The 20,000-nt window shown below is 48.1% G+C and overlaps 1 pseudogene; it reads right to left on the bottom strand.

Moving 5' to 3' along the window:
- LOC124020900 overlaps positions 1 to 20,000 on the bottom strand; it is a 142,477-nt pseudogene that overhangs the window by 77,001 nt on the left and 45,476 nt on the right.

The raw sequence follows: 20,000 nt of genomic DNA, 5'->3' as shown, positions 1-20,000 counted from the left end.
CCTTCAACCCTCCTTCCCTCTCTTCATCCCTCCCTCCCTCCAACCCTCGCTCCAACCCTCCCTTCAACCCTCCTTCCCTCTCTTCATCCCTCCCTCCCGCCAACCCTCCCTTCAACCCTCCTTCCCTCTCTTCATCCCTCCCTCCCTTCCACCCTCATCCCCCCCTTCAACCCTCCCTCCCTTCAACCCTCCCTCCTTTCATCCCTCCCACCCTTCAACCTTTCTTCCCTTCAAACCGCCCTCCCTCTCTTCATCCCCCCTTCACTCCTCCCTCCCTTCAACCCTCCTGTCCTCTCTCCCTTCATCCCTCCCTTCAACCCTCCTTCCCTCCCTTCAACCCTCCTTCCCTCTCTTCATCCCTCCCTCCCTTCAACCCAGACATTATTAAGAGCCCTCCTCACTGTTAGAACAGCTAGATCCCCGTTCCATTGACTCCATTCCAGACATTATTATGAGCTCTCCTCACTGTCAGAACAATTAGATCCCCGTTCCAGTGACCCCCATTACGTACACCTGGCAACCATCATTACGTACACCTGGCAACCATCATTACGTACACCTGGCAACCATCATTACGTACACCTGGCAACCATCATTACGTACACCTGGCAACCATCATTACGTACACCTGGCAACCCTCATTATGAACACCTGGCAACCACCATTACGTACACCTGGCAACCATCATTACGTACACGTGGAAACCCTCGTTATGTCACGTGGAAACCCTCATTATGTCACTTGGCAAACCTCATTATGTGACCTGGTAACCCTCATTATGCACACCTGGCAACCCTCATTATGTTACCTGGCAACCATCATTATGCACACCAGGCAACCCTCATTATGCCCACCAGGCAACCCTCATTATGCCCACCTGGCAACCCTCATTATGCCCACCTGGCAACCCTCATTATGCCCACCTGGCAACCCTCATTATGCCCACCTGGCAACCCTCATTATGCCCACCAGGCAACCCTCATTATGCACACCTGGCAACCCTCATTATGCACACCTGGCAACCCTCATTATGCCCACCAGGCAACCCTCATTATGCCCACCAGGCAACCCTCATTATGCCCACCAGGCAATCCTCATTATGCCCACCTGGCAACCCTCATTATGCCCACCAGGCAACCCTCATTATGCCCACCAGGCAATCCTCATTATGCCCACCAGGCAACCCTCATTATGCCCACCAGGCAACCCTCATTATGCCCACCAGGCAATCCTCATTATGCCCACCTGGCAACCCTCATTATGCCCACCAGGCAACCCTCATTATGCCCACCTGGCAACCCTCATTATGCCCACCAGGCAACCCTCATTATGCACACCTGGCAACCCTCATTATGCCCATCTGGCAACCCTCATTATGCCCATCTGGCAACCCTCATTATGCCCATCTGGCAACCCTCATTATGCCCATCTGGCAACCCTCATTATGCCCATCTGGCAACCCTCATTATGCCCACCTGGCAACCCTCATTATGCCCACTCGGACTTCATCACTATCTTGATTACTCCTCTTTTATCCAGCTCTCCGGAGCCTCACTCATCAGGTAGTATATTGGTTCTGATCTCTTGTCCAGACGCTTGTTTTTATCTCTCCATGTTCATTATTATTAAACTCACAAACAGCACCTGCTTCCTGACTCCTGACTCCTGCTTCCTGACTCCTTCTTCCTGACACCAGCTTCCTGGCTCCTGCTTCCTGCTTCCTTCTACCACTAGAGAAGCTCTGAGTGATGTGAATAATCCCAATGGGGTCAGACTGTCTTCTACCACTAGAGAATCTCTGAGTGATGTGAATAATCCCAATGGGGTCAGACTGTCTTCTACCACTAGAGAAGCTCTGAGTGAAGTGAATCATCCCAATGGGGTCAGACTGTCTTCTACCACTAGAGAAGCTCTGAGTGAAGTGAATAATCCCAATGGGGTCAGACTGTCTTCTACCACTAGAGAATCTCTGAGTGATGTGAATAATCCCAATGGGGTCAGACTGTCTTCTACCACTAGAGAAGCTCTGAGTGATGTGAATCATCCCAATGGGGTCAGATTGTCTTCTACCACTAGAGAACCTCTGGGTGATGTGAAGCTAAATGTTTGGAGCTAAATCTGCTGCAATGCATCCTTTCTCACTGTTCTGAGACCTATAGCTTTTGCTGTACGATGTGTCCCTGTCTAAGAAAATGTTGTGGTTACCGTCAGGGTCAAAGGGCGGAGCCGTGAGGAAGTGTCCGTAGACCGTCTTGGTGACGGTCCCCAGGGAGTTGGAGGCCTGCAGCGTGTAGTTTCCGTTATCGTAGTGTGTTGGGTTGAGAAAAGTCAGACATCCCTCCAGATAGTCCCGGTAGAAATCCATCTCCGTCCTGATGTACTCACTCTGCAGGATCTCTCTCTGTGTACAACCATGATTAGAATACGGTTTCATTTTTTTTTGTCCTTTTCAAAAGACCCAGACTCTTGACATCAGTGGTTCTGAACCCTGATTCTGGGGGAACCCCAAGGGGTGGCTGTTTTGGGTTTTCCCCCAGCGTTAGTCGCCTGATTGATGTAACTACCTCAGCATGAAGCCATTTATTGTTTCAGTTAGCTGTGTAGTTCTGGGGTATAAAACTAAAACCTGCACCTCTTGTGGTCTCCAAGACCAGAATATGTACATGCTGCTTTACATATTAGAAATGAATAAAAAGGCATAAAATCACACCTGTTTGTGGTACCATCGCAGCGTCGGGTAGGGATAGCCTCTCACTGTGAACTCTATGCAGGTGTCATGGCGCCGCTCAGGCTCAACCAGTTTCAGGATGACTGGTGGAACTGGAAGGGGAGCAGAGGAAACTGTGAAGGTTTTGACACAGCATGGCTCAACCAGTTTCAGGATGACTGGTGGAACTGGAAGGGGAGCAGAGGAAACTGTGAAGGTTTTGACACAGCATGGCTCAACCAGTTTCAGGATGACTGGTGGAACTGGAAGGGGAGCAGAGGAAACTGTGAAGGTTTTGACACAGCATGGCTCAACCAGTTTCAGGATGACTGGTGGAACTGGAAGGGGAGCAGAGGAAACTGTGAAGGTTTTGACACAGCATGGCTCAACCAGTTTCAGGATGACTGGTGGAACTGGAAGGGGAGCAGAGGAAACTGTGAAGGTTTTGACACAGCATGGCTCGGCCAGTTTCAGGATGACTGGTGGAACTGGAAGGGGAGCAGAGGAAACTGTGAAGGTTTTGACACAGCATGGCTCAACCAGTTTCAGGATGACTGGTGGAACTGGAAGGGGAGCAGAGGAAACTGTGAAGGTTTTGACACAGCATGGCTCGGCCAGTTTCAGGATGACTGGTGGAACTGGAAGGGGAGCAGAGGAAACTTTTTTTTGACACGGCATCACATGATAGCTAGGTGGACAACCACAGTCACATGATAGCTAGGTGGACAACCACATATCACATGATAGCTAGGAGGACAACCACATATCACATGATAGCTAGGTGGACAACCACATATCACATGATAGCTAGGTGGACAACCACATATCACATGATAGCTAGGAGGACAACCACATATCACATGATAGCTAGGTGGGACAACCACATATCACAGTCACATGATAGCTAGGTGGACAACCACATATCACAGTCACATGATAGCTAGGTGGACAACTACATATCACATGATAGTTAGGTGGACAACCACAGTCACATGATAGCTAGGGGGACAACCACATATCACATGATAGCTAGGAGGACAACCACATATCACATGATAGCTAGGTGGGACAACCACATATCACAGTCACATGATAGCTAGGTGGACAACCACATATCACATGATAGCTAGGAGGACAACCACATATCACATGATAGCTAGGTGGCCAACCACATATCACATGATAGCTAGGTGGACAACCACATATCACGTGATAGCTAGGTGGAAAACCACATACCACATATAGTTTCTAGATAGTTTTGTGCTCTATGGGGCCCTGGCATTAGTAGTGCACTATAAAGGGAATATAGAGCCATTGGGACTGGTCATTAGTAGTACACTATAAAGGGAATATGGAGCCATTGGGTCCTGGTCATAAGTAGTACACTATAAAGGGAATATGGAGCCATTGGGTCCTGGTCATTAGTAGTGCACTATAAAGGGAATATGGAGCCATTGGGTCCTGGTCATTAGTAGTGCACTATAAAGGGAATAGGGAGCCATTGGGACTGGTCATAAGTAGTGCACTATATAGGGAATAGGGAGCCATTGGGTCCTGGTCATAAGTAGTGCACTATAAAGGGAATAGGGAGCCATTGGGACTGGTCATAAGTAGTGCACTATAAAGGGAATATGGAGCCATTGAGATGAATACCATACTGTATATAACCTCCAATGGTTATCATTCCTTACAGGTTCTCTGCTATGCTGTTCACAGGCACACATATACACACACCCTCAGATTGAAACCTACACTGTACAGTTGGGAATGATAACCATCGGACGGACGGACGGACGACAACCCACCCACCCACCCACCCACCCACCCACCCACCCACCCACACACACACACACACACACACACACACACACACACACACACACACACACACACACACACACACACACACACACACACACACACACACACACACACGTGGATTGAAACCTACACTGTACAGCCAACTGGATGGAAGCGTTGGTCATTCCCACTAGGTTCTCTGCTATGCAGGTGAGCAGGAAGCCGTTGTCGTCTCGACTTACGTTGACTAGCGTCAGGTGGACAACCACATTAAGAGAATGGATGTTGGGCCAGTAGACATTAGACTAGAGAGGAGAGGAGAGGAGAGAGAGGAGAGGAGAGGAGAGGAGGTGGAGGGAGAGGAGAGGAGAGGAGGAGAGGAGGAGGAGAGGAGAGGAGAGAGGAGAGGGAGAGGAGAGGAGAGGAGGAGAGGAGGGAGAGGAGAGGAGAGGAGAGGAGAGGAGAGGAGGAGAGAACAAGGCATTAGACTATCATACACATTAGTCTCTACCTCTCTGTCTCTCTACCTCTCTGTCTCTCTGCCTCTCTGCCTCTCTACCTCTCTGTCTCTCTACCTCTCTGTCTCTCTACCTCTCTGTCTCTCTGACTCTCTACCTCTCTGCCTCTCTGTCTCTCTACCTCTCTGTCTCTCTACCTCTCTGTCTCTCTACCTCTCTACCTCTCTGTCTCTCTACCTCTCTGTCTCTCTGTCTCTCTACCTCTCTGTCTCCCTGTCTCTCTACCTCTCTGTCTCTCTACCTCTCTGTCTCTCTACCTCTCTGTCTCTCTACCTCTCTGTCTCTCTGACTCTCTACCTCTCTGCCTCTCTGTCTCTCTACCTCTCTGTCTCTCTACCTCTCTGTCTCTCTACCTCTCTACCTCTCTGTCTCTCTACCTCTCTGTCTCTCTGTCTCTCTACCTCTCTGTCTCCCTGTCTCTCTACCTCTCTGTCTCTCTACCTCTCTGTCTCTCTACCTCTCTGTCTCTCTACCTCTCTACCCCTCTGTCTCTCAACCTCTCTGTCTCTCTGTCTCTCTACCTCTCTGTCTCTCTACCTCTCTACCTCTCTGTCTCTCAACCTCTCTGTCTCTCTGCCTCTCTACCCCTCTGTCTCTCAACCGCTCTGTCTCTCTGTCTCTCTACCTCTCTGTCTCTCTACCTCTCTGTCTCTCTACCTCTCTGTCTCTCTACCTCTCTATCTCTCTGTCTCTCTACCTCTCTATCTCTCTGTCTCTCTACCCCTCTGTTTCTCAACCTCTCTGTCTCTCTGTCTCTCTACCCCTCTGTCTCTCTGTCTCTCTACCTCTCTACCTCTCTGCCTCTCTACCTCTCTACCTCTCTACCCCTCTGTCTCTCAACCTCTCTGTCTCTCTGTCTCTCTACCTCTCTGTCTCTCTACCTCTCTACCCCTCTGTCTCTCAACCTCTCTGTCTCTCTGTCTCTCTACCTCTCTGTCTCTCTACCTCTCTGTCTCTCTGTCTCTCAACCTCTCTGTCTCTCTACCTCTCTGTCTCTCTACCTCTCTGTCTCTCTACCTCTCTGTCTCTCTACCTCTCTGTCTCTCTACCTCTCTACCTCTCCACCTCTCTACCCCTCTACCCCTCTACCTCTCTACCCCTCTGTCTCTCTACCTCTCTGCCTCTCTACCTCTCTACCCCTCTGTCTCTCAACCTCTCTGTCTCTCTGTCTCTCTACCTCTCTGTCTCTCTACCTCTCTGTCTCTCTACCTCTCTACCTCTCTGTCTCTCTACCTCTCTACCTCTCTGTCTCTCTACCTCTCTGTCTCTCTACCTCTCTACCTCTCTACCCCTCTGTCTCTCAACCTCTCTGTCTCTCTGTCTCTCTACCTCTCTGTCTCTCTGTCTCTCTACCTCTCTGTCTCTCTACCTCTCTACCTCTCTACCTCTCTGTCTCTCAACCTCTCTGTCTCTCTGCCTCTCTACCCCTCTGTCTCTCAACCGCTCTACCTCTCTGTCTCTCTACCTCTCTGTCTCTCTACCTCTCTGTCTCTCTACCTCTCTGTCTCTCTACCTCTCTGTCTCTCTACCTCTCTGTCTCTCTACCTCTCTGTCTCTCTACCTCTCTATCTCTCTGTCTCTCTACCCCTCTGTTTCTCAACCTCTCTGTCTCTCTGTCTCTCTACCCCTCTGTCTCTCTGTCTCTCTACCTCTCTACCTCTCTGCCTCTCTACCTCTCTACCCCTCTGTCTCTCAACCTCTCTGTCTCTCTGTCTCTCTACCTCTCTACCCCTCTGTCTCTCAACCTCTCTGTCTCTCTACCTCTCTGTCTCTCTGTCTCTCTGTCTCTCAACCTCTCTGTCTCTCTACCTCTCTGTCTCTCTACCTCTCTGTCTCTCTACCTCTCTGTCTCTCTGTCTCTCAACCTCTCTGTCTCTCTACCTCTCTGTCTCTCTACCTCTCTACCTCTCCACCTCTCTACCCCTCTACCCCTCTACCTCTCTACCCCTCTGTCTCTCTACCTCTCTACCCCTCTGTCTCTCTGTCTCTCTGTCTCTCTGTCTCTCTACCTCTCTGTCTCTCTACCTCTCTGTCTCTCTACCTCTCTACCTCTCTGTCTCTCTACCTCTCTGTCTCTCTACCTCTCTGTCTCTCTACCTCTCTACCTCTCTACCTCTCTACCTCTCTACCTCTCTGTCTCTCTACCTCTCTGTCTCTCTGTCTCTCTACCTCTCTACCTCTCTACCTCTCTACCTCTCTACCTCTCTACCTCTCTACCTCTCTACCTCTCTACCTCTCTACCTCTCTGTCTCTCTACCTCTGTCTCTCTACCTCTGTCTCTCTACCTCTGTCTCTCTACCTCTCTGTCTCTCTACCTCTCTACCTCTCTACCTCTCTACCTCTCTGTCTCTCTACCTCTCTGTCTCTCTACCTCTCTGTCTCTCTGCCTCTCTGCCTCTCTACCTCTCTACCTCTCTACCTTTCTGTCTCTCTGTCTCTCTACCTCTCTGTCTCTCTACCTCTCTGTCTCTCTACCTCTCTGTCTCTCTACCTCTCTCTCTCTGTCTCTCTACCTCTCTGTCTCTCTACCTCTCTGTCTCTCTGTCTCTCTACCTCTCTACCTCTCTACCTCTCTACCTCTCTCCCTCTCTCCCTCTCTCCCTCTCTCCCTCTCTCCCTCTGAATGCTCGGCTATGAAAACCCAACTGACATTTACTCCTGAGGTGCTGGAGCTGTTGCAGCCTCTATAATGACTATTTGACCCTCCTGGTCATAAACATCTTGAAGAACGACCTGGTCTTGATGGCCATGTACTTATAATCTCCACCCGGCACAGCCAGAAGAGGACTGGCCACCCCTCAGACCCTGGTTCCTCTCTAGGTTTCTTCCTAGATTCCTACCTTTCTGGGGAGTTTTTCCTAACCACCATGCTTCTACATCTACATTGCGTGCTGATTGGGGGATTAATGCTGGGTTTCTGTATAAACACGTTGTGGCATATGCTGATGTAAAGATAAATACAAATACAATTGATTGACTGAGGAGAGGAAAGGAGAACACAACATTAGACTACAGTACACGTTAGACGGGAGACCTAGAGGAATAGGGTTGGTGGACATTAGACTACAGTACACGTTAGACTGGAGACCTAGAGGAATAGGGTTGGTGGACATTAGACTACAGTACACGTTAGACTGGAGACCTAGAGGAATAGGGTTGGTGGACATTAGACTACAGTACACGTTAGACTGGAGACCTAGAGGAATAGGGTTGGTGGACATTAGACTACAGTACACGTTAGACTGGAGACCTAGAGGAATAGGTTTGGTGGACATTAGACTACAGTACACGTTAGACTGGAGACCTAGAGGAATAGGGTTGGTGGACATTAGACTACAGTACACTTTATTCTGGAGAACTAGAGGATATGAATAGGGTTGGTGGACATTAGACTACAGTACACGTTAGACTGGAGACCTAGAGGAATAGGGTTGGTGGACATTAGACTACAGTACACGTTAGACTGGAGACCTAGAGGAATAGGGTTGGTGGACATTAGACTACAGTACACGTTAGACTGGAGACCTAGAGGAATAGGGTTGGTGGACATTAGACTACAGTACACGTTAGACTGGAGACCTAGAGGAATAGGGTTGGTGGACATTAGACTACAGTACACGTTAGACTGGAGACCTAGAGGAATAGGGTTGGTGGACATTAGACTACAGTACACGTTAGACTGGAGACCTAGAGGAATAGGGTTGGTGGACATTAGACTACAGTACACGTTAGACTGGAGACCTAGAGGAATAGGGTTGGTGGACATTAGACTACAGTACACGTTAGACTGGAGACCTAGAGGAATAGGGTTGGTGGACATTAGACTACAGTACACTTTATTCTGGAGAACTAGAGGATATGAATAGGGTTGGTGGACATTAGACTACAGTACACGTTAGACTGGAGACCTAGAGGAATAGGGTTGGTGGACATTAGACTACAGTACACGTTAGACTGGAGACCTAGAGGAATAGGGTTGGTGGACATTAGACTACAGTACACGTTAGACTGGAGACCTAGAGGAATAGGGTTGGTGGACATTAGACTACAGTACACGTTAGACTGGAGACCTAGAGGAATAGGGTTGGTGGACATTAGACTACAGTACACGTTAGACTGGAGACCTAGAGGAATAGGGTTGGTGGACATTAGACTACAGTACACGTTAGACTGGAGACCTAGAGGAATAGGGTTGGTGGACATTAGACTACAGTACACGTTAGACTGGAGACCTAGAGGAATAGGGTTGGTGGACATTAGACTACAGTACACGTTAGACTGGAGACCTAGAGGAATAGGGTTGGTGGACATTAGACTACAGTACACTTTATTCTGGAGAACTAGAGGATATGAATAGGGTTGGTGGACATTAGACTACAGTACACGTTAGACTGGAGACCTAGAGGAATAGGGTTGGTGGACATTAGACTACAGTACACGTTAGACTGGAGACCTAGAGGAATAGGGTTGGTGGACATTAGACTACAGTACACGTTAGACTGGAGACCTAGAGGAATAGGGTTGGTGGACATTAGACTACAGTACACGTTAGACTGGAGACCTAGAGGAATAGGGTTGGTGGACATTAGACTACAGTACACGTTAGTCTGGAGAACTAGAGGAGATGAATAGGGTTGGTGAACATTGCACTACAGTACACGTTAGACTGGAGACCTAGAGGAATAGGGTTGGTGGACATTAGACTACAGTACACGTTAGACTGGAGACCTAGAGGAATAGGGTTGGTGGACATTAGACTACTTTACACGTTAGACTGGAGACCTAGAGGAATAGGGTTGGTGGACATTAGACTACAGTACATGTTAGTCTGGAGAACTAGAGGAGATGAATAGGGTTGGTGAACATTGCACTACAGTACACGTTAGAATGGAGATTAGATTATTAAGGTGACCTGTGTGTGTGCCTGGTTACATGTGTGCATATGTCTCACCAGGTGTGTGTATGTCTCACCAGGTCTGTGTCTATCTCACCAGGTCTGTGTCTATGTCTCACCAGGTGTGTGTATGTCTCACCAGGTGTGTGTATGTCTCACCAGGTGTGTGCATGTCTCAACAGGTGGCTGTATGTCTCACCAGGTGGCTGTATGTCTCACCAGGTGTGTGTATGTCTCACCAGGTGTGTGTATGTCTCACCAGGTGTCTGTATGCCTCACCAGGTGTGTGTATGCCTCACCAGGTGTGCATATGTCTCACCAGGTGTCTGTATGCCTCACCAGGTGTGTATATGCCTCACCAGGTGTCTGTATGTCTCACCAGGTGTCTGTATGCCTCACCAGGTGTGTGTATGTCTCACCAGGTGTCTGTATGTCTCACCAGGTGTCTGTATGTCTCACCAGGTGTCTGTATACCTCACCAGGTGTGTGTTGATGGAGTGTAGTCCAGCGACGGTCCAGTCGACTTCGGGGAGGGGAGCTCCTGACCCATTACAGCTGACAGTTACATTATCACCCTCTATCATCATCAGGCTGCTGTTGTGGCTTACACTGACCTCTGGTACGTCTGGAGGAGTAAGAGACAGAGAGAGAGAGAGAGGAGAGAAAGACAAGAGAGAGAGAGAGAGTGAGAGAGAGACAGAGAGAGAGAGACACAACTTAACCAACAAAAATGGGTCGCATCTCTGTTCGACGCTGGGTATGTACATAGTCAATGGGAGGCTTCGAGGGGACTCCTATGGTAGGTACACCTATAGCTCATCTCTTGGCAGTAGTACTGTAGACCAGTTTATCACTGAACTCAACCCAGAGTCTCTCAGAGCGTTCACAGTCAGCCCACTGACACCCCTATCAGATCACAGCAAAATCACATCTACTTGAAAAGAGCGATACTGAATCATGAGACGCCAAAGGAACTGCATGATATTCAGAACCATCATAGATGGAAGGAAAGTAGAAACCTGCCAAAATGTAATTAGGCAACAACGAATTCAATCCCTTTTAGATGATTTCCTGGGTAAAACTTTCCACTGGAATAGTGAAGGTGTAAACTTGGCAGTAGAAAACCTAAACTGTATATTTTACCTCTCAGCTTCACTATCAAATCTAAAAATTTAAAGCAGACAATCTAAAATGAACAACAATGACAAAATGGTTTGATGAAGAATGCAAAAACATAAGAAGGAAATTGAGAAACCTATCCAACCAAAAACATAAAGACCCAGAAAACCTGAGTCTACTTATTCGCTATGGTGAATCACTAAAACAACACAGAAATACACTATGGAACAGCACCTCAGAAATCAGCTCAATGTAATGAAGAAACCAGAGAATCTAACATTAACCTCAATCAATCATCAATCAGCTCTGGCATCTTCCCCCAATATTTAGAACCAAGGACTGATTAACCCAATCCACAAAAGGAAAGACAAATTTGAACCCAATAACTACCGTGGGATAAGCATCAACAGCAACCTCGGGAAATCCTCTGCATTATCATCAACAGCAACCTTGTGGAAATCCTCTGCATTATCATCAACAGCAACCTTGGGGAAATCCTCTGCATTATCATTAACAGCAACCTCGGGGAAATCCTCTGCATTATCATTAACAGCAACCTTGGGGAAATTCTCTGCATTATCATCAACAGCAACCTCGGGGAAATCCTCTGCATTATCATCAACAGCAACCTTGTGGAAATCCTCTGCATTATCATTAACAGTAAACTTGGGGAAATCCTCTGCATTATCATCAACAGCAACCTTGTGGAAATCCTCTGCATTATCATTAACAGCAACCTCGGGGAAATCCTCTGAATTATCATCAACAGCAGCCGCACACATCAGTGAAAACAATGTCATGAGCAAATGTAAAATTGCCGTACGTCAGACCACGTATTCACCCTGCACACCCTAATTGACAAACAAACGAACCAAAACAAAGGCAAAGTCTTCTCAGGCGAGGCGGCAGGTAGTCTAGTGGTTCGGGCAACCGAAAGGTTGCAAGATCGAATCCCAGAGTTAACAAGGTAAAAATATGTCGTTCTGCCCCTGAACAGGCAGTTAACCCACTGTTCCCCTGAACAAGGCAGTTAACCCACTGTTCCCCTGAACAAGGCAGTTAACCTACTGTTCCCCTGAACAAGGCAGTTAACCCACTGTTCCCCTGAACAAGGCAGTTAACCCACTGTTCCCCTGAACAAGGCAGTTAACCTACTGTTCCCCTGAACAAGGCAGTTAACCCACTGTTCCCTCTTCCTCTTCAACATACATATCAACGAACTGACGAGGACACTAGAATAGTCTGCAGCACCCGGCCTCGCCCTCTTCAACATACATATCAACAAACTGACGAGGACACTAGAACAGTCTGCAGCACCCGGCCTCGCCCTCTTCAACATACATATCAACGAACTGACGAGGACACTAGAACAGTCTGCAGCACCCGGCCTCGCCCTCTTCAACATACATATCAACGAACTGACGAGGGCACTAGAACAGTCTGCAGCACCCGGCCTCGCCCTCTTCAAAATACATATCAACGAACTGACGAGGGCACTAGAATAGTCTGCAGCACCCGGCCTCGCCCTCTTCAACATACATATCAACGAACTGACGAGGGCACTAGAACAGTCTGCAGCACCCGGCCTCGCCCTCTTCAACATACATATCAACGAACTGACGAGGGCACTAGAACAGTCTGCAGCACCCGGCCTCGCCCTCTTCAACATACATATCAACGAACTGACGAGGGCACTAGAACAGTCTGCAGCACCCGGCCTCGCCCTCTTCAACATACATATCAACGAACTGACGAGGGCACTAGAACAGTCTGCAGCACCCGGCCTCGCCCTCTTCAACATACATATCAACGAACTGACGAGGGCACTAGAACAGTCTGCAGCACCCGGCCTCTTCCTCTTCAACATACATATCAACGAACTGACGAGGGCACTAGAACAGTCTGCAGCACCCGGCCTCTTCCTCTTCAACATACATATCAACGAACTGACGAGGACACTAGAACAGTCTGCAGCACCCGGCCTCTTCCTCTTCAACATACATATCAACGAACTGACGAGGGCACTAGAACAGTCTGCAGCACCCGGCCTCGCCCTCTTCAACATACATATCAACGAACTGGCGAGGGCACTAGAACAGTCTGCAGCACCCGGCCTCGCCCTCTTCAACATACATATCAACGAACTGACGAGGGCACTAGAACAGTCTGCAGCACCCGGCCTCGCCCTCTTCAACATACATATCAACGAACTGACGAGGGCACTAGAACAGTCTGCAGCACCCGGCCTCTTCCTCTTCAACATACATATCAACGAACTGACGAGGGCACTAGAACAGTCTGCAGCACCCGGCCTCTTCCTCTTCAACATACATATCAACGAACTGACGAGGGCACTAGAACAGTCTGCAGCACCCGGCCTCTTCCTCTTCAACATACATATCAACGAACTGACGAGGGCACTAGAACAGTCTGCAGCACCCGGCCTCGCCCTCTTCAACATACATATCAACGAACTGACGAGGGCACTAGAACAGTCTGCAGCACCCGGCCTCTTCCTCTTCAACATACATATCAACGAACTGACGAGGACACTAGAACAGTCTGCAGCACCCGGCCTCGCCCTCTTCAACATACATATCAACGAACTGACGAGGGCACTAGAACAGTCTGCAGCACCCGGCCTCGCCCTCTTCAACATACATATCAACGAACTGACGAGGGCACTAGAACAGTCTGCAGCACCCGGCCTCGCCCTCTTCAACATACATATCAACGAACTGACGAGGACACTAGAACAGTCTGCAGCACCCGGCCTCGCCCTCTTCAACATACATATCAACGAACTGACGAGGACACTAGAACAGTCTGCAGCACCCGGCCTCGCCCTCTTCAACATACATATCAACGAACTGACGAGGACACTAGAACAGTCTGCAGCACCCGGCCTCGCCCTGCTAGAATCTGAAGTCAAATGTCTACAGATATCACCAACCAAGGAGGGCCTACAGCAGCACCTAGATCTGTCACCAACCAAGGAGGGCCTACAGCAGCACCTAGATCTGTCACCAACCAAGGAGGGCCTACAGCAGCACCTAGATCTTCTGCACAGTTTCTGTCAGACCTGGGCCCTGACAGTAAATCTCAGTAAGTCAAAAATACTGGTGTTCCAAAAAAGATCCAGTTGCTAGGATCACAAATACAAATTCCCATCTAGACACTGTTGCCCTAGAGCACACAAAAACTATACATACCTTGGCCTAAACATCAGCAACACAGGTAAATTCCACAAAGCTGTGAACGATCTGAGAGACAAGGCAAGAAGGACATTCTACGCCATCAAAAGGAACATGAAATTAGACATCCAATTAGGATCTGGCTAAAAATACTTGACTCAGTCCTAGAACCCATTGTCTTTATGGTTGTGGGGTCTGGGGTCCGCTCACCAAACAAGAAATCACATAATGGAACAAACACAAAATAATGCATGCAGAGCAGAATTAGGTCGATACCCACTAATTATCAAAATCCAGAAAAGAGCCATTAAATACTCAAATTTAATGGAAGTGATTCCCAAACCTTCCATAACAAAGCCATTACCTACAGAGAAATGAACCTGGAGAAGATTTCCCTAAGGATGCTGGTCCTGGTGCTCTGTTCACAAACACACCCCACAGAGACCCAGGACAACAACACAAGTAGAGCCAACCAAAATCATGAGAAAACAAAAAGATCATTACTTGACACGTTGGGAAGAATTAACAAAAAAAACAGAGAGCACGCAGAGGCAGAATACCTGACCACTGTGACTGACCCAAACTTAAGGAGAGCAGAGACTCAGTGAGCATAGCCTTGCTATTGAGAAAGGCCGCTGTTGGCAGACAGGCTATGAGCACACTGCCCACAAAATGAGGTGGAAACAAAGCTGTTAAATGTATGACCATATTAGAGACATTTATTGCCGTCAGATTACACAGACCCACAAAGAATTTGAAAACAAATTGAGAAAGAGAGAGAGCAGCACATCACTGTGTGGTTTCGGGACGTCTCTGAATGTCCTTGAGTGGCCCAGCCAGAGCCTTGAAACCGATGGAACATCTCTGGAGAGACCTGAAAACAGCTTTGCAGCGACGCTCCCCATCCAACCTGACAGAGCTTGAGAGGATCTACAGAGAGGAATGGGAGAAACTCCCCAAATACAGGTGTGCAAAGCTTGTAGCGTCATACCCAAGAAGACTCGAGGCTGTAATCGCTGCCAAAGGTACTTGAACAAATACTTTTGTAAATGTGATATTTCATATTTTTTTGCAAAAAGTCAAGGGGTCTGAATACTTTCCAAATGCACTTTATTTATGTGTGTCTGCTTGCGTGTGTGAGCGTGCATGTGTGTGTGTCTGCTTGCGTGTGTGTGTGCACACGTGTGTGTGTTTCCTTACCACATGAGGTAATGTACATGTTTTGCAATCGTATCTTAAAGGCCCCGTTTCTGCAGAACAGCATCTGGGTGTGAAGCCCCGCCTCTTCTCTCTGCTGCCAAAGCTGGATCCAACGCACGTCGCAACCACAGTCAAACACCACACCGTCCAGCCTCCTGTAAACACACCACGACCACAGTCAAACACCACACCGTCCAGCCTCCTGTAAACACACCACGACCACAGTCAAACACCACACCGTCCAGCCTCCTGTAAACACACCACAACCACAGTCAAACACCACACCGTCCAGCCTCCTGTAAACAAAAACACATCACAACCAGTCAAACACCACACCGTCCAGCCTCCTGTAAACACATCACGACCACAGTCAAACACCACACCGTCCAGCCTCCTGTAAACACACCACGACCACAGTCAAACACCACACCGCCCAGCCTCATGTAAACACATCACAACCACAGTCAAACACCACACCGTCCAGCCTCCTGTAAACACATCACGACAACAGTCAAACACCACACCGTCCAGCCTCCTGTAAACACAAACACATCACAACCACAGTGAAACACCACACCGTCCAGCCTCCTGTAAACACAAACACATCACAACACAGTCAAACACCACACCGCCCAGCCTCCTGTAAACACAAACACACCACAACCACAGTCAAACACCACACCGTCCAGCCTCCTGTAAACACAAACACACCACGACCACAGTCAAACACCACACCGTCCAGCCTCCTGTAAACACAAACACATCACAACCACAGTCAAACACCACACCGCCCAGCCTCCTGTAAACAAAAACACATCACAACCACAGTCAAACACCACACCGTCCAGCCTCCTGTAAACACAAACACATCACAACCACAGTCAAACACCACACCGTCCAGCCTCCTGTAAACAAAAACACATCACAACCACAGTCAAACACCACACCGTCCAGCCTCCTGTAAACAAAAACACATCACAACCACAGTCAAACACCACACCGTCCAGCCTCCTGTAAACAAAAACACATCACAACCACAGTCAAACACCACACCGTCCAGCCTCCTGTAAACACAAACACATCACAACCACAGTCAAACACCACAAGAACAGGACAGGAAAACATCTAGTTTCAGATATGAGGGATGATTACACTGTAGTGAGGGAAAACAGCTAGTTTAAGATATGAGGGATGATTATACTGTAACAGGAAAACAGCTAGTTTCAGATATGAGGGATGATTATACTGTAACAGGAAAACAGCTAGTTTCAGATATGAGGGATGATTATACTGTAGTGAGGGAAAACAGCTAGTTTCAGATATGAGGGATGATTATACTGTAGTGAGGGAAAACAGCTAGTTTAAGATATGAGGGATGATTATACTGTAGTGAGGGAAAACAGCTAGTTTAAGATATGAGGGATGATTATACTGTAACAGGAAAACAGCTAGTTTAAGATATGAGGGATGATTATACTGTAGTGAGGGAAAACAGCTAGTTTCAGATATGAGGGATGATTATACTGTAGTGAGAGAAAACAGCTAGTTTAAGATATGAGGGATGATTATACTGTAACAGGAAAACAGCTAGTTTCAGAACAAATTCTTATTTTTAATGACGGCCAAGGAACAGTGGGTTAACTGCCTGTTCAGGGGCAGAACGACATATTTGTACCTTGTCAGCTCAGGGGTTTGAACTTGCAACCTTGCAACCTTCCGGTTACTAGTCCAACGCTCTAACCACTAGGCTACCCTGCCGCCCCCTCTAAACCAAAGGACTGCAGTCTTTACTGTCTAACTCTCTGTAATCTAAACCAAGGTCTATCAAAAGGACTGCAGTCTTTACTCTCTAACTAGCTGTAATCTAAACCAAGGTCTATCAAAAGGACTGCAGTCTTTACTGTCTAATTCTCTGTAATCTAAACCAAGGCCTATCAAAAGGACTGCAGTCTTTACTGTCTAATTCTCTGTAATCTAAACCAAGGTCTATCAAAAGGACTGCAGTCTTTACTGTCTAACTCTCTGTAATCTAAACCAAGGTCTATCAAAAGGACTGCAGTCTTTACTCTCTAACTATCTGTAATCTAAACCAAGGTCTATCAAAAGGACTGCAGTCTTTACTGTCTAACTCTCTGTAATCTAAACCAAGGTCTATCAAAAGGACTGCAGTCTTTACTGTCTAACTCTCTGTAATCTAAACCAAGGTCTATCAAAAGGACTGCAGTCTTTACTGTCTAATTCTCTGTAATCTAAACCAAGGTCTATCAAAGGACTGCAGTCTTTGTTCTAACTCTCTGTAATCTAAACCAAGGTCTATCAAAGAGGACTGCAGGTTTGATCAGACTATTCCAGTCAGGAGAAAATCCACTCACAGAGAAGCACCAATGTTTGAATATGTGAAGCTCTAAATTTCAATAGAGGAAGCCGGGATTAAAGAGGAAGCCGGGATTAAAGAGGAAGCTCTGAGCTTCAATAGAGCAAACCGGGATTAAAGAGGAAGCTATGAGCTTCAATAGAGGAAGACGGGATTAAAGAGGAAGCTATGAGCTTCAATAGAGGAGGCCGGGATTAAAGAGGAAGCTATGAGCTTCAATAGAGGAGGCCGGGATTAAAGAGGAAGCTATGAGCTTCAATAGAGGAGGCCAGGATTACAGAGGAAGATGCTTAGACAGACAGACAGACAGACAGACAGACAGACAGACAGACAGACAGACAGACAGACAGACAGACAGACAGACAGACAGACAGACAGACAGACAGACAGACAGACAGACAGACAGACAGACAGACAGACAGACAGACAGACAGACAGACAGACAGACAGACAGACAGACAGACAGACAGACAGACAGACAGACAGACAGACAGACAGACAGACAGACAGACAGACAGACAGACAGACAGACAGACAGACAGACAGACAGACAGACAGACAGACAGACAGACAGACAGACAGACAGACAGACAGACAGACAGACAGACAGACAGACAGACAGACAGACAGACAGACAGACAGACAGACAGACAGACAGACAGACAGACAGACAGACAGACAGACAGACAGACAGACAGACAGACAGACAGACAGACAGACAGACAGACAGACAGACAGACAGACAGACAGACAGACAGACAGACAGACAGACAGACAGACAGACAGACAGACAGACAGACAGACAGACAGCTTCTAGCAGACGGATTTACAGTAGCCGCTGAAGAATGAAAATGTGGGCTGAAGTGACCCAGCCTTCCTCCAATGATTTCCCATCATATCCTCCTCAGAGAAACTACAGCAGATTGAACATTTATCATGTATAACCCACCACTGTAATACACGAGGACTGCTTCCCAAGAGAAGGGTTAGGCTGGCTGTGCAGCAGTTCTGGAAGGCCAAACTGGCTACTGTAGCTCCACTGCAGGGCCCAGAGAGACAAAAACACCATCTGTTTCCCTCTGTTTCCTCTGTTTCCCAAGCAGTGAAGCATAATATGGAGTCAGACAACATTGTTCAGCATCACATCATTGTTCAGCATCACGTTGGGCCTCTTTCACTACAATGACAAAAGATCAGGGTACTGAATTGCAAAGATAATCTGTAATGTTTTTTTTTCCCAATTTGACTGGGTTTGATAATTATCTGCTGAGTAAACATGTAACTGTGTTAAACATGGCGGAATGTGTCCCACATGGAATTCCAAAATGCCTGGTCTCAGGGATGGAAATCCCTTGGGTCTCCTCAGAGTTAGGTACAGCAGCTTTTAGTTTGTCTGTACCCCATCTATGGAACAATCTAAAGAGTTCCCTCCAACAGGATGTACTGCTGCCTCTCACGCAGTTCAACATGTTGATTGGGAACCTCTTTGATGAGGAATGGGATGAGGCGGTGCAGGGAAGGAAACAGAAAGGGAGACCTTCCCTGAGATGAGGAGGAGAGGAAACAGGCAGGCAGACCTTCCCTGAGATGAGGAGGAGAGGAGAGGAAAAAGGGAGGCAGACCTTCCCTGAGATGAGGAGGAGAGGAGAGGAAACAGGCAGGCAGACCTTCCCTAAGATGACGATGGCAGGAGAGGAAACAGGGATGGCAGACCTTCCGTGAGATGAGGAGGGGGAGAAGAGGAAACAGGGAGGCAGACCTTCCCTGAGATGAGGAGGGGAGGAGAGGAAACAGGGAGGCAGACCTTCCCTGAGATGAGGAGGGGGAGGAGAGGAAACAGGGAGGCAGACCTTCCCTGAGATGAGGACGAGAGGAAACAGGGAGGCAGACCTTCCCTGAGATGAGGACGAGAGGAAACAGGCAGGCAGACCTTCCCTGAGATGAGGAGAAGAGGAGAGGAAACAGGGAGGCAGACCTTCCCTGAGATGAGGAGGAGAGGAAACAGGGTGGCAGACCTTCCCTGAGATGAGGAGGAGAGGGAACAGGGTGGCAGACCTTCCCTGAGATGAGGAGGGGGAGGAGAGGAAACAGGCAGGCAGACCTTCCCTGAGATGAGGAGGGGGAGGAGAGGAAACAGGGAGGCAGACCTTCCCTGAGATGAGGAGGGGGAGGAGAGGAAACAGGGAGGCAGACC

Source organism: Oncorhynchus gorbuscha, unplaced genomic scaffold, assembly GCF_021184085.1.
Source record: "Oncorhynchus gorbuscha isolate QuinsamMale2020 ecotype Even-year unplaced genomic scaffold, OgorEven_v1.0 Un_scaffold_979, whole genome shotgun sequence".
Taxonomy (NCBI): domain Eukaryota; kingdom Metazoa; phylum Chordata; class Actinopteri; order Salmoniformes; family Salmonidae; genus Oncorhynchus; species Oncorhynchus gorbuscha.
The sequence above is the reverse complement of the archived record's forward strand: the minus strand, read 5'-3'. Positions and strand labels throughout refer to the sequence as shown.